The sequence below is a fragment of the Typopeltis vanoorti genome, chromosome 7, assembly GCF_054136105.1.
Source record: "Typopeltis vanoorti isolate ZY-2024b chromosome 7, IOZ_Tvanoo_1.0, whole genome shotgun sequence".
NCBI lineage: Eukaryota > Metazoa > Arthropoda > Arachnida > Uropygi > Thelyphonidae > Typopeltis > Typopeltis vanoorti.
Window position 1 is genome coordinate 143583376 of NC_143555.1, and position 12757 is coordinate 143596132.

Below are 12757 nucleotides of genomic sequence, written 5' to 3' on the forward strand. Positions count from 1 at the left end.
TACTTCAAACAGCGGAAATATCATATTCTTATCTCTGCTGGCCAGCATCCTTCTCATTATTGAGACTTTCTCAATAATGAGTTGTCTTGTCCAGTATAAACTCACCAACAAAATACATAGTCTTCATCTACAAAGCTCGGTCTTTAGTTACAATGAGCTGTAATCTCCACTTATTTATCCAATTTCTCGCTTATGAAATCTAAAAAGCCACTTAGTGGCATTTCTAATAATTCTTCCCCAATTTGCAATTTCCACAGCTCATTGGCAGTATCATTAACATTGTCGTTGTTATGTTCCATCGAGTCGTTTTAGACTACTCGTGATTCTATGAACATACACTCTCCATTCAGATTTTTACCTGGTCATATCTTTCAGAATTTCCAAGCGCATTCCAGTTGCTTCTTTAACTCCATCCACACATCTAATTCTTGCTCTTCCTCTTCTCCTGCTTCCATCAACTTTAGCAAGCATTATCATCTACTCCTGACTGTCATTTGCTCGCGTAATATATCCGAAGTTTGATCATTTTTGCTTCATGATCATAGCTTCGAGGGAGCAATCTGGCTTTATTCTGTCTATCACGGATTTATTGGTTTGCTTTGCAGTCCATGGTATTCTTAGTAAGCGTCTCCAAACCCATAATTCAAATGCATCTATCTTCTTTCTTTCACTCTTTCTCAGGTTCCAACTTTCACATCCATACAATACCACAGGGAATACCATTGCTTTTACGATTCTGATTTTTGTTGCGAGCTAATATCTTTATCTTTAAAGATCTTGCTTAAATTTTTCATTGATTTCTTTCCTAGTAATAATCTTCTTCTAACTTCTTCACTACAATAACCATCTTTATCAATTCGAGATTCTAGGAGCAAAATTGTTAACTGCTTCCTTTTTCTCCCTATATACTACAAAATCATTAAGTTCATATGTTGCCATAACTTTTGTCTTTTTGAAGTTAAGTTTAAGGCCATATTTAGCACTTTCTTCTTTACTTTCATATAAGTTCCTCCAAATCTTCTTTGCATTCCGCTAGCAAGGTGGTATCATCTGCATACCTCAAATTATTTCTTCTGCCAATTTTAATTCCAACTGATGACTCCTCCAGCCCTGTTATTCTTAAAATGTATTCGCTGTACAAGTTAAACAGGTGCGGAGATAAAATGCATCCTTGTCGCACCCCTTTACCTATTGTGTAGTATCTTCTCCAAGATCTGTTCGGACAGTAGCTTATTGTTTATAATAAAGATTCCTCAGAAGGATAATGAAATGCTCTATTACTCCCATTGTTCTTAACACATTCCACAGTTTTACATGATCTACAACATGATCTACAGAGTCAAAAGCCTTGCTACAGTCAAGGAAACAAAGGCAGATATTCTTTTGATATTCCTCTGCTCTTTCTATTATCCATCTCACATTGGCGATTTGATCTCTTGTTCCTCTTCCTTTTCGAAATCCTGCCTATTCATCTTGCATTTCTCTCTTCATGAATGGTTCCAGTCTTTTCTGAATGATCTTAAGTAAGACTTTACTTGCATGAAAAATCAGTGCTATAGTTCTGTAATTTTCGCACTCTCTTGCATCGCCTTTCTTCAATAAAGGTATATAAACTGATTTTTTCCATTCCCTAGGCCATGTGGTTGTAATCCAAATTCGCTGAGATAGAGCTGCTAAAATTTTTGCTGCCTCTTCTCCCATGGCTTCGAGCAGCTCAATAAGTATTCCATCTCCTTCTGGTGCTTTCTTACTGGATAGCTGTTACAGTGCCCACCTCACTTCACTTGCCAGTGGCACTGGCTCCTGTGTATAATCCTGCTCTTCAAATTTCTCAGTATTTTGGAGTTTTTTCTCTAAAGGGCTTCTGTATACTCTTTCATCTTTCTTTGATGTCTGCAGCTTCTGTAGACTAAGATAATGTGTTTACTTTTCAGTATTGTCACTAAACTTCCCTGTTAGTTCTCTGATCTTTTTGAAAAGATCTCTTGTTTATGCTTTCTTGTTTTGGTCTTCTATTTATTGGCATTCCTGTTTAAAGTATTTTTCCTTGTCTCTTCTGGCTTGTCGTTGAAACTCTGCATTCAAACGCCATACTCCCGCAAATTTCCTCTGGCCTTCATTTTCCTCTTTTCGTGAGCAATTTTGATAGCATCTTCTGACAGTGGTTTAAACTTCTTACAAACTGTTGGAATATTCTTCTTTGCTTCTGTTTTAATCATATCTCTAATCTCTTACCATAGTTCATCTGGTCCTTCTCATAAATTGAGTGTGTTGAATCTGTTCCGTACACTAATATTGTATTCAGCTGGTATGTTTCCAAGATTATATCTGATAGATATTTGTGTTGTTTTCAGTTTCCATAATTTCACATGTATCATAGCCACTAATTACTCATTGTCTGTTCCGCAGTCTGCAATAGGAAAAGTCTTGACAGACTGAATTGCGCGTCTCCATCTTCTTTGTCTAAGTATACACTCAATTCGATTTCTGTATTGTCCATCAGGTGATATCCATGTGTACAATCTTCTTTTGTGCTGTTTAAAGCAGGTGTTAGCAACAAACAAAGAATTCTCTGCACAAAACTCAACTAGTCTCTTCCCTGCAGTGTTACGAATACCTAAACCAAAACGACTTGTTATTCATTGATCCTCAGTTTCTCCCACTTTTTCATTCCAATCTCCAATAAGTAGCCATAAATCTCGCTTTGGTGTTGCATCTATCACTTCTTGTAACTTGCGATAAATTCTTCAATGTCTTCTTCTGGTGCCTCTGTAGTGGGTGCATAAACCTGAATGATGGTCCACTGAATCATTGGATGTCCACTGACTCTGAGAGATATGATTCTGTCACTCACTGGATTTTAACGTAGTACTTACCTAGCCATCTTTTTCCTGAGTACAGATTAAATAATAATTCCACTTTTCAAATCCTGCGGAACTCTTGTAACATTTCCCGTGTCCTTAATACAGCTCCGCCATACACAAATCTTTGCTATATGCCAGATAGCTAATTGCTGATTCATCTGATATCCAATCCTTTTCTTTTTAATTTAAATATCAGTTTTATCATGACAACCGATTCAAATGCTATAGGAAGGAACTTGATATGAAACATGTACCAATAAAAACTGTATCTGAAAAATCTAAAATATATTCAGTTATGTACGAATTTGTCCTTGGGGCACTGTCTTTGATTTCGCACACGCTAAATCGCTACTCAGAGATATCGTCTATGAGCGTAAAATAACTGTAAGGTCCACAAAAGTGGGGCAGGAAATAATTTTTAACTCTTGATTTGGGCGGCTAGTTTTGTATGTCTATACAAACCATCACATGAAGGATCACATGTATATATGTATATATATATATATATATATATATATTGACTTGGGGATATTGTATATTAGGATAATCAAGTAATTTTATAAACTTGGTTATTTTAACTCCTAATCCCACGTATGCAAACAATTAAGTTTGCGCCTGAAACAAAGTTCAAGTCTAAAGATGGTACAACACCAGGGTAACTCATTGTAAAGGTGGGCAAAGCTCTGATCACTATACTTAGTATTTTCCCATAATGTAAAGCACATCTCACTAGAAGATGTATACTGCAATGTATTATGGGTGGGGTCACTACCCAGACCGGTTTCAACCTTTTTTGAGGTCTCCTCAGTGAGTAGCTAGACCCTAAATACCAAGGTTTTAGTAATACAGAGCCTTATAACCTTTACCTATAGAAGTTGCAACAAGGTGTTTTTATTTTTATACTTAAAGGTGATAAAGGCTCCGTATTACTAAAACCTTGGTATTTAGGGTCTAGCTACTCACTGAGGAGACCTTAAAAAAAGTTGAAACCGGTCTGGGTAGTGATTCCACCCATAATGCATTGCGGTATACATCTTCTAGTGAGATGTGCTTTACATTATTAGAAAATACTAAGTATAGTGATCAGATCTTTATCCACCTTTACAATGAGTTGCCCTGGTGTTGTACCATCTTTAGATTTGAACTGTGTTTCAGGCACAAACTTAATTGTTTGCATACTTGGGATTAGGAGTTAAAATAACCAAGTTTATAAAATAACTTGGTTATCCTAATATATATATATATATATGTGTGTGTGTGTGTGATTATATATATATAATCACACACACACACACACACACACACACACACACACACACACACACACACACACACACACACACACACACACACACACACACACACACACACACACACACACACACATATATATTAATTTTTTTTTATTGCTTCGCAAGGTTCCCAAATATAGTATTACAAGGACGTTAATATACTTGTAATACAATTATTATTTATACATACAGTAAAATAGACCTTGAGAACACACGCAGTTACAGACAAAAAATACTACTGGTGGTGGGTAGTAGATGGCATTGTGTGTTGATGATGCCGGTAGTGGCGTTCCTTGTAGTTATTAGACTAAGTGGTGGAGACGGAAAGTTGTAGAGTAGATGCCATATCTCGAGGAATCCCTGGACTCCCTGGAGGGCACTCTACTCTACAACTCTCCGTCTCCATCATGAACTCCAAGAAGATATCTGAACATTCTGGACAATGCAATGCTTCCTACTTTGTGGCGTTTCTTCGGAACTGACCATTGTCTCTTTCAGCAAGAGACAATAAGGTTGTTGCTGTAACTGCTTGGTCTGTTCAAATGAACATCACTATATTTGACTGGCCTCATCAGAGCCCTGATCTCAATCCCATTAAACATTCATCGGATGAACTGAAGTGTCCGATGTTCCCCAAAACAGTTCAATAACCCATTACATGCCTACAGAAAGAATGGTCAAAAATTCCCATTGATCGCTAGAGTACACTGGTGGAAAATATGTCCCATAGGATTGCTGCAGTGATTAGAGAGAAAGGAGGTCCTTCATCTTATAAGGGTGGGTGCTATGGCTGTTTGTTCCTCACACCCATCTCAGTGTATATCTAAAAAATATTTTCGTAGATATACACTGCTTGGAGAGAAGTCAACAGAGTATATATAAGAAAATATTTTTTTGTTATCCATTAATTCCATTAAGAATTTTTCTTGATATTTGTAATATATCAGTATATTTTACTACACTATCTACCAGTAATTGTCCGGACACTCTAGCAAATTACAGTTGATATCAGCAGACGAACCTTAATATCCACCTTTGGCCACCTTTGATCACCTCCTGCACCCTTTGAGGGAGGCTTTCCACCAATGTGCAGCAGACAGGTGGGATTTGTCTCCATTCCTCCATCAAAGCAGCACTGAGTTCAGCGACAGATTGACTTGCTGCTCTGGACCTCAATCGCCGCTCCAATTCATCCCACAGGTGCTCGATTGGGTTGAGGTTAGGATTCTGCAGAGGCCAGGGCAGTCGTTTAACACCCATCTCTTCATACCATTCCATAACAGTTGCAGCTTTGTGGCATGGGGCATTGTCGTCTTGATAGTAACACAGGACCATTCCATAAAAACTCCACGGTGTGGGCAGCACCTGATTATCCAGAATATCAAGGTACATTTGTCCGTAATTTCAAATAACAGGGGTGTCCGGAAAATTATTATTAGATAGTGTATAAACACATTATACAAATAATATTCATTATAATCTTACAATGAATGCAAATAATTACACCCGAATACCATTAAATAAAAATATGTAGTTCTTATCTTAGTCTTTACGTTCTAGACGTGATTCGGGATATCTACTGAGGATATGGGAGTATATTATTATTATTATTATTATTATCTCATTCAATGAATAGCAAATAAATAAACGCCATAAACAGGAAGACCCTTCCCACAGCTTTCTTTTGTTACTTCAGATCTAGCTTTTTTTTTTTTTTTTGCATAGTTTCTCAAGGTAAAGAAAACTGTTTCGAAATTCAGTCTTTAAACTGATTATAAAATAAGTTATTTGTATTCAACGAAAACAACACAACAGACAACCTCGAGGAGTCGGTAAATATTGCCCCTTGAAACAGGAATAATCACTTTTTATTGATTGACGATTTTGACGTCAACATAAATAATCGACCGAGAGTGTCGCTTCTGTATAAGTAAATCGGTAGTTAAGTAATGTCCCGGAGCGGTGGCGTTGGCCGTGTAGTAATGTAGACGTACTCATGCGCGTGCAGTTATCTTTTGGCATTAACAAGCCGTCCATCTGAAAACGTGCAAGAGAGAAAAAGTCATCATCATGTTTAGTGAGTAAATATTTAATTACTGTTATTACAATTGATTATTTTTATAGACAGGATTTCGATGTATTGCAAATTGAAGCAAATATGTAAAACTGCTTGAAATTGAAAATTGAATGATAAAATGAAATAAGTAAGCTATCGGTGGCAAAGTTTTTAGTCAATGTGCTAACATATTCGTAGGAATATGTTAGCACATTGCCCATCATGTAAATAATGAAATTATGGGGAGCGGGAAGCATAAACTCAAAATATGGAGGGGGGAAAAAAACAAAAAAAAAAAAAAACCATCGCTTTGATTTTTATTGTGACATCTGTGAAGATTTGACATCTCAACGTTTCAAACCACACAAGTATTAAATGTAAAAATTATTAATTTTTAAGAGAGAATGGTATAGAGACAGGAGGTCATTCTTGGAAGTTGTATATAGGTGTGATGCATAAGAGAGTGTAATTCATTTCCAGATGAGGTGCTGAGTGCGTAAATATTGAACCAATTTAAGATTTGGTATGATAAACATTATCTCTGTTAGAATGAATGTCATCTTACTATTGCCTCCCTTGATGAGTCTTGACAGGAGGTGTATGTATAATAATAGATTTTAATAGGCATCGTTATAGGTTTGTAGCCTGAAGTATGAAGTTGATCATAATACAGAACTTTTTACTGTAGCATTCTTCCGTAAGAATTTAAACAAATAAAATAGTGTTAAATGCAACGCATTTTAAATAAAATAGGTTAATTTCTGATTTAAAAAAAAAATAATAGTTTTTTTTGTTGATATTAATTTAACGTTACGTAATATAATGTAACGAATAGGAAAAATGCATATACCGTACTCTTTAAGTTTCTCTGAGCCACTTCACAAATTGCGACATGAAAAATTAGTATTTAAATTTAAGTTTAAGATTAGTTAGTCATTATTATTGTTGTCATTACGTGACACCTCCGAGGAGTCTAAGGACATATGGGTGTGATGTAGGGTGTCCTTCCGTGACGAGTCACGGAAGGACACCCTACCTCACTCCGGATGGGATAGGGAAGATGATCATTATCTTCCCTACAACGTTTTCCCCTACTAACTTGATTCTCCCACTAAACACAACTACCACCAACGCCATCTACCACCAACCATATTTTATCCAACTAGCTAGGAACTGGTTGTTAGCTTACTAATGCTAAACCTGTATATGTTAATGATATTGTGAACGATTTGGAATGAGATATTCAGCTGTTTACAGTTGGTAATGTGAAGAGGGGGACAATAATTAATGTTCTATGTTTTGAAAGCAGTTATGTTGTTTGCTGTATATGTTAGCTGTCCTGCAACGAGGTTCGAAGGAGTCAGAGAATTAAAGTTTTGAAAAAGCGTCGCAAAAATAGTAAGGAAAACACGGAGGAGTTGTGCAATTGTCTTTTTTATGAGGAGTCAGTAAACATTATTCGAGGCTTCAGTGAATTTGAGACTCATTGAGACTCTCTTAGAAAGTGCATTCTATGTACATACCATTTCCCATGCAATAAATAAATAAAAATAAATGCATTTCTTGTTACCCATCTTGTGACAAGTATACATAGCAAAAAATGTTTTTGAAGAAGGTCACTTACATAATAATATACGTTTGTAGAATTGCTGTAATTATGAAGCAGGGGGAAAATTTCCTTTGTATAGAAACCTTAGTCAGACTACATCTGGACTCCGGTGCACAGAAAACTGGAAAAGACACATGGACGGGTAACAAAGGCAACTAAAGCTATAAGACTAGTATATTGTGTCTGTTAAATACATATCTTCCCTCCCTCTCTTAGCGGTGAACTTTCTCATCCGGTAAAATATTACTGCTTTGATTATTCAAAGCCTTGATTGGCTGTTGTCATATTTGGTATACAGCTTATGTTCTCGGGAGAAAAAGCCCAGCCTACGCAGGCTCCATTATTATTGTTACTAGTAATAATATGCGACTTCAATACAGCAATTATTATGGGATGAATTTTACTCCGATTCGCTATTTGAAACTTTTACAAGAAAATGTCGAACCGTTCCAGTTTTCATTCCAGCTGTATTCGGTGCAACAAAGAAATAACGTGTCCAAATTATGTATTACAATAACTCTCTGACTTAGCTGAATTAGTAGAAGTTGTCGGTACTTCTTGTACCGACAAGTTTACTAATTCCGCTACAAAAATTGAACCATGCAGACAGCAAGAAACTGTCTGCACGGTTCAGTTTTTGTTCTAAATGGACCACTTTTATCATAACATTTTCGAAAAAAAAGTTTCGAAATGTTATGATAAAAGTGATCCATTTAGACAACCCAACAGTGCGCCTAACCAATAGCACGGAATAAAGTCTATAGTCAGTCCATCCTAGAAAAAAAGGGAGTAACGTCTGGAGAACATTGTGCCATTACCCTCACTTCGGTTTTCTCACAAATAACGATCTGCGACCGACGTGTTCATTACTTGGGAGTTTATCAATTAATTATTAATAGCAATGATAAGGAGCACTCTCGCTCCTCAGCAGATCTGAGACAACTTTAGCCTCTTTACAATACAAGCGATCGAAAGGTTTGGAGCACTGCAAATGTCAAGAGCATTTGATCGCGTCTCACGCGGAAGTGTGCTTTCCATAATCTTTGATTATGGAAAGTGAGATCATTACTCAAATTTCTTTTCAAGATCAGACTTCTCTTCTCTTTTAACTTACATATCTAACGTTTCGTGGAAGCTTAACCCATTAATCCATAGCGTCTTTAGCTTCCAAGAAACTTAGCATTTTCTTCCCTTCAAGATATACTTCTCACCACAACTTATTGCTGTATAAATCTCGAATTCACCCAGCAGTAGAATACAGTTCTCGCTGTATTGGCGTGTGCATCCAAAACATCCACAAAAATGCTTGATTATATCAAGAAGAGGACAATCCACTTAATAAATTTACCTTCCATCTCAGACTCACTCGAATCGTTCTTTCATTGACATTCTGTTTCTAGAACAGGCATAAACAGAATGTCAAATTGGCCAACTCTTTTGCTCAAAATTTCCTTCAAGCACATAAAAAAAGACGAGCAGTCGGTCCCATACGCTGTTCAACTTCAATCGTACCAAACTAACTTTTCACCTTCCTCCCTCATTCCATCTATTTCTGTTGTTTGGAACAATTTTCCTTAACTGTTTTACCCACTGAATCTAACTCATAAAACACGACAACGGGTTCCTTCTTTCTTCTAAACCATTTGTCGTACACACACAGTACCGTCGACGGGGTGTAGCATAGAGGCAGCTTGCCTCACGGCGCGGCTTAATAAGGGTGCTCGTTTAGCCATATTGCGGTAGGCTCCGTCGGAAGCAAGTGCGGAAAGACGTTTTTCCAAGCTTAAACTGATTAAAATTATTTGCGAACGGCAATGACTCAAGAAAGATTGGTTGGTATAGCAACTATATCGATAGAGGCGGACACAGCTTATAATTTAAATTTAGAAGAGCGTATAAATAGTTTCATTGTGCAATATCCCTGTACACACACACACACACACACACACACACACACACACACACACACACACACACACACACGAGGCTTTTGTAATCTGGTGGGTTACAAAAGCCTCGTGTGTGCGTGTGTGTGATATTATGAGTGTATTATCGACCTGGTCGGTCGATAATACACTCATGAGCCGAAACATGAATACACATCTAGTCCGGTATTGGGGGAGGACCTCATTTGGTCGAGATAACCGCTTTCACCCATCTTTGCATGACTACACTAGACTACAGAAGGTCTCCTGATGTATTCTATGCCAACTAGACAGAATAACGTGCCGGAGGTCACCGATCAAGGAATACTTGGATATGCTCTTCGAAACATACTTGCGCAATGTGAACCTTATAGCATGGAGTGTGTCTTTCTGGAAGAGACCAGATCCGTCGGGCCCACATTGTCATCGTGCATCTGGTCCGAAAAAATCCCCAGGTAAGAATTAGTGGTCAAGGTGCGTTCACTGGGAACGAGAGAATCCAGTAATATCTGAGAATAATCTCGATACCAGGATACTTCTATCACGGGTTTGTTTTCGGCCAGCGTGCAGTCCGGTTGGCTAGAAACAGGCTGGGCGGTCATAATCTTTTGGTTCAGGAGTGTACTCCTTTATAAACGTCCCTCCCTTCTGGTTTACTAAGTGAAGATGGCCTAGCATATGACGGCTTTTAATGTTTATATTTCTAGATATAAATTAATTTAACATATAGCCTTCGTAAAATGACGAAAAAAAGTGTAAATAAAACCAATATCATTATCAAATGATATCTCTTTGGAGTCTAAGGATTCATCGAAGGAGGTCACTTTACTGTACGTCCACGCGGTTAGCCGAGTGGCTATGCGCTTCGCAACCATATGCTTGGGAAAGGAGTGTCCTGGGTTCGATTCTAGTCGCCGACGTGAGGAACTTAAGGACATAGCCAAGTTAGCCGATCTTGGGCGTGGACAACAGGGTTTTTCTCCCAGTTTATCTGGGATTTTTCATCCCGCAAGCAGGCAAACCAGCCCCATGAACACACACGGATTACAGTCAGGAATACTTAAGTTCCAGCAGCCATAGGCCTGATTCATCAGCTATGCCAGTCCCGAACCCGGATAAAATTGGGGGATTGAGATGTGCCGTACTTCATCGTAAAATGGGCCCCACGGCCGTTATATCATAATAATAATAATATAAGCTACAATAACAATAAAACTATACTGTACAACTCCCCGACTTCACCAGCTACACAGAACAACATTACCGTCATCTACAACACCCGATTTACTGCCCTCTACCAACCACTACTATTATTTTGTGTCTGTAAATTGCGTGTGTTCTCCTGGCAGATTTGTCTGTATGTGGATGAAAACCCTGCTATCTCCGTATGAGATCGGCTAACTTATCTTCAGTTGAAAAAGCCCTTTTAAAGATTCCTCTCGTCATGACGCTAATGCAATCAACTTGCAGTAGACACGGGTACATAATGCGGGACACGACTACGACATCTTCCAGTAACACGAACACATAGGTGTGAATTACTGGATTGGAATTCAGTGGAATTGAGTTAATCTCCTTATTCTCCAATCACTGCATATTTTGGTGAATTCGAATACCTCGCTGTTGACAAGAAACAGTAGTAGTAGCCATTTGTAGTAACCAATAAAGACAAACAATTGAAATAAAACCAGTGTCTCCTAGAATAATAACAGCCAAACTTCAAGCAAAAGAAAAAGGTCAAACAATTAAAATAATCCAAATATATGCACCAGACAGTAACCATTTCAGAGGAAGAAATAGAAAATTTCTATGAAGAACTATAACAGGAAATAGAGAATTCCAGAAATAGAGAACTCATGATAGTGATGGGAGATTTTAACGCTAAAATAGGACAGTTCACAGCAGACAAAAAGATGTGATGGGGAAATTTGACTACGGAGAGCTTAACGACAGAGGAGAACAATTACTCCTCTCCTGTAAAGCAAACGATCTAATGACTGCGAACACGTTGTTCTATCAACGCCCTAATAATAAATATACATGACATCCCCAGATGGTAATATATAGAACTGCATAGACTATATCATCATAAACAAACAATGGGAAAGATCAGTAAATAATTTACGAACATTAAGCAGCTTTGATTTCGACACTGACCACGAAATATTTACTGCCAAAATTGAAGATAAAATTCAACAGGAAAAACAATATCAGAAAATAAAAAAACATCAACCTATCAAAACTAAAAGATAGCTCAAGCAGAAGTCGATTTTTAGAACAGATGTGCTTGAAATTGAAACCCTCCATCTTCTAGAACAGCGGGAAATACTGAGAAGAAGGAAAAGAAACAGCGTTATCAATTGTAAAAGACACTCTAGGTACCGAACCCAAAATAAACAAACAGTGGATAACCCAAGAAATCGTAGCGACAATAGAAGAGAAAAGAAAGGCCAAGATACTTGTAAACCAACAAAACAATGAAGAGAATAGAGAAAAATACAGAGCACTAAAAATTAAAGTTGATAACTTATGTAAAAAAGCCAAAGAAAAATGGTTAGAAGAAAAAGCTAAGAAATGTCAAGAAGCATACCAACAAAACAACCTAAAAGTCTTCCATGACACTATAAGAGAAATTACAAAGGAATTCTCAGCAAAAGCAGTAACAATGATAAACAACAAGATGACTGAAACCGGGAATATTGAAGATATAAGAAAAATCTGGTCAAACCATTTTAAGACTATCTTTCACCAAGAAAACAAACCCATAATGCTAACAATAGAAGAAAATAACGACCACCCAAAAATTTTACAAGAAGTTAGATATGCAATAAAACAGATGAAAAACAATAAAGCACCAGGCATTGATACTGTCCCTACTGAACTGTGGTCATGTGGAGGCAGCACATCAATAGAATATTTAATAACCCTATTCAATATTCAATAAGATACTACAAATTTGATTTGTTTTCTTTCAAAGTCGGATAATTCTCCCACTTTCCGATTTTTTAGCA

At 37.3% G+C, this 12757-nt stretch overlaps 1 protein-coding gene across 2 annotated transcripts in view; it reads left to right on the forward strand.

The window, feature by feature from the left end:
* Positions 1-12757, forward strand: part of LOC150105147 (inactive fucosyltransferase B-like) — a 124697-nt gene that overhangs the window by 32787 nt on the left and 79153 nt on the right. The window contains exon 1 of one of the 2 annotated variants that reach the window (XM_090395506.1): positions 6119-6233. The exons of the other annotated variant lie outside the window; for it this stretch is intronic. The gene's annotated coding sequence lies outside the window, so the exon portion shown is untranslated. Of the gene's footprint in view, positions 1-6118; positions 6234-12757 lie in introns of those variants that run through there. 2 annotated transcript variants of the gene reach the window in all.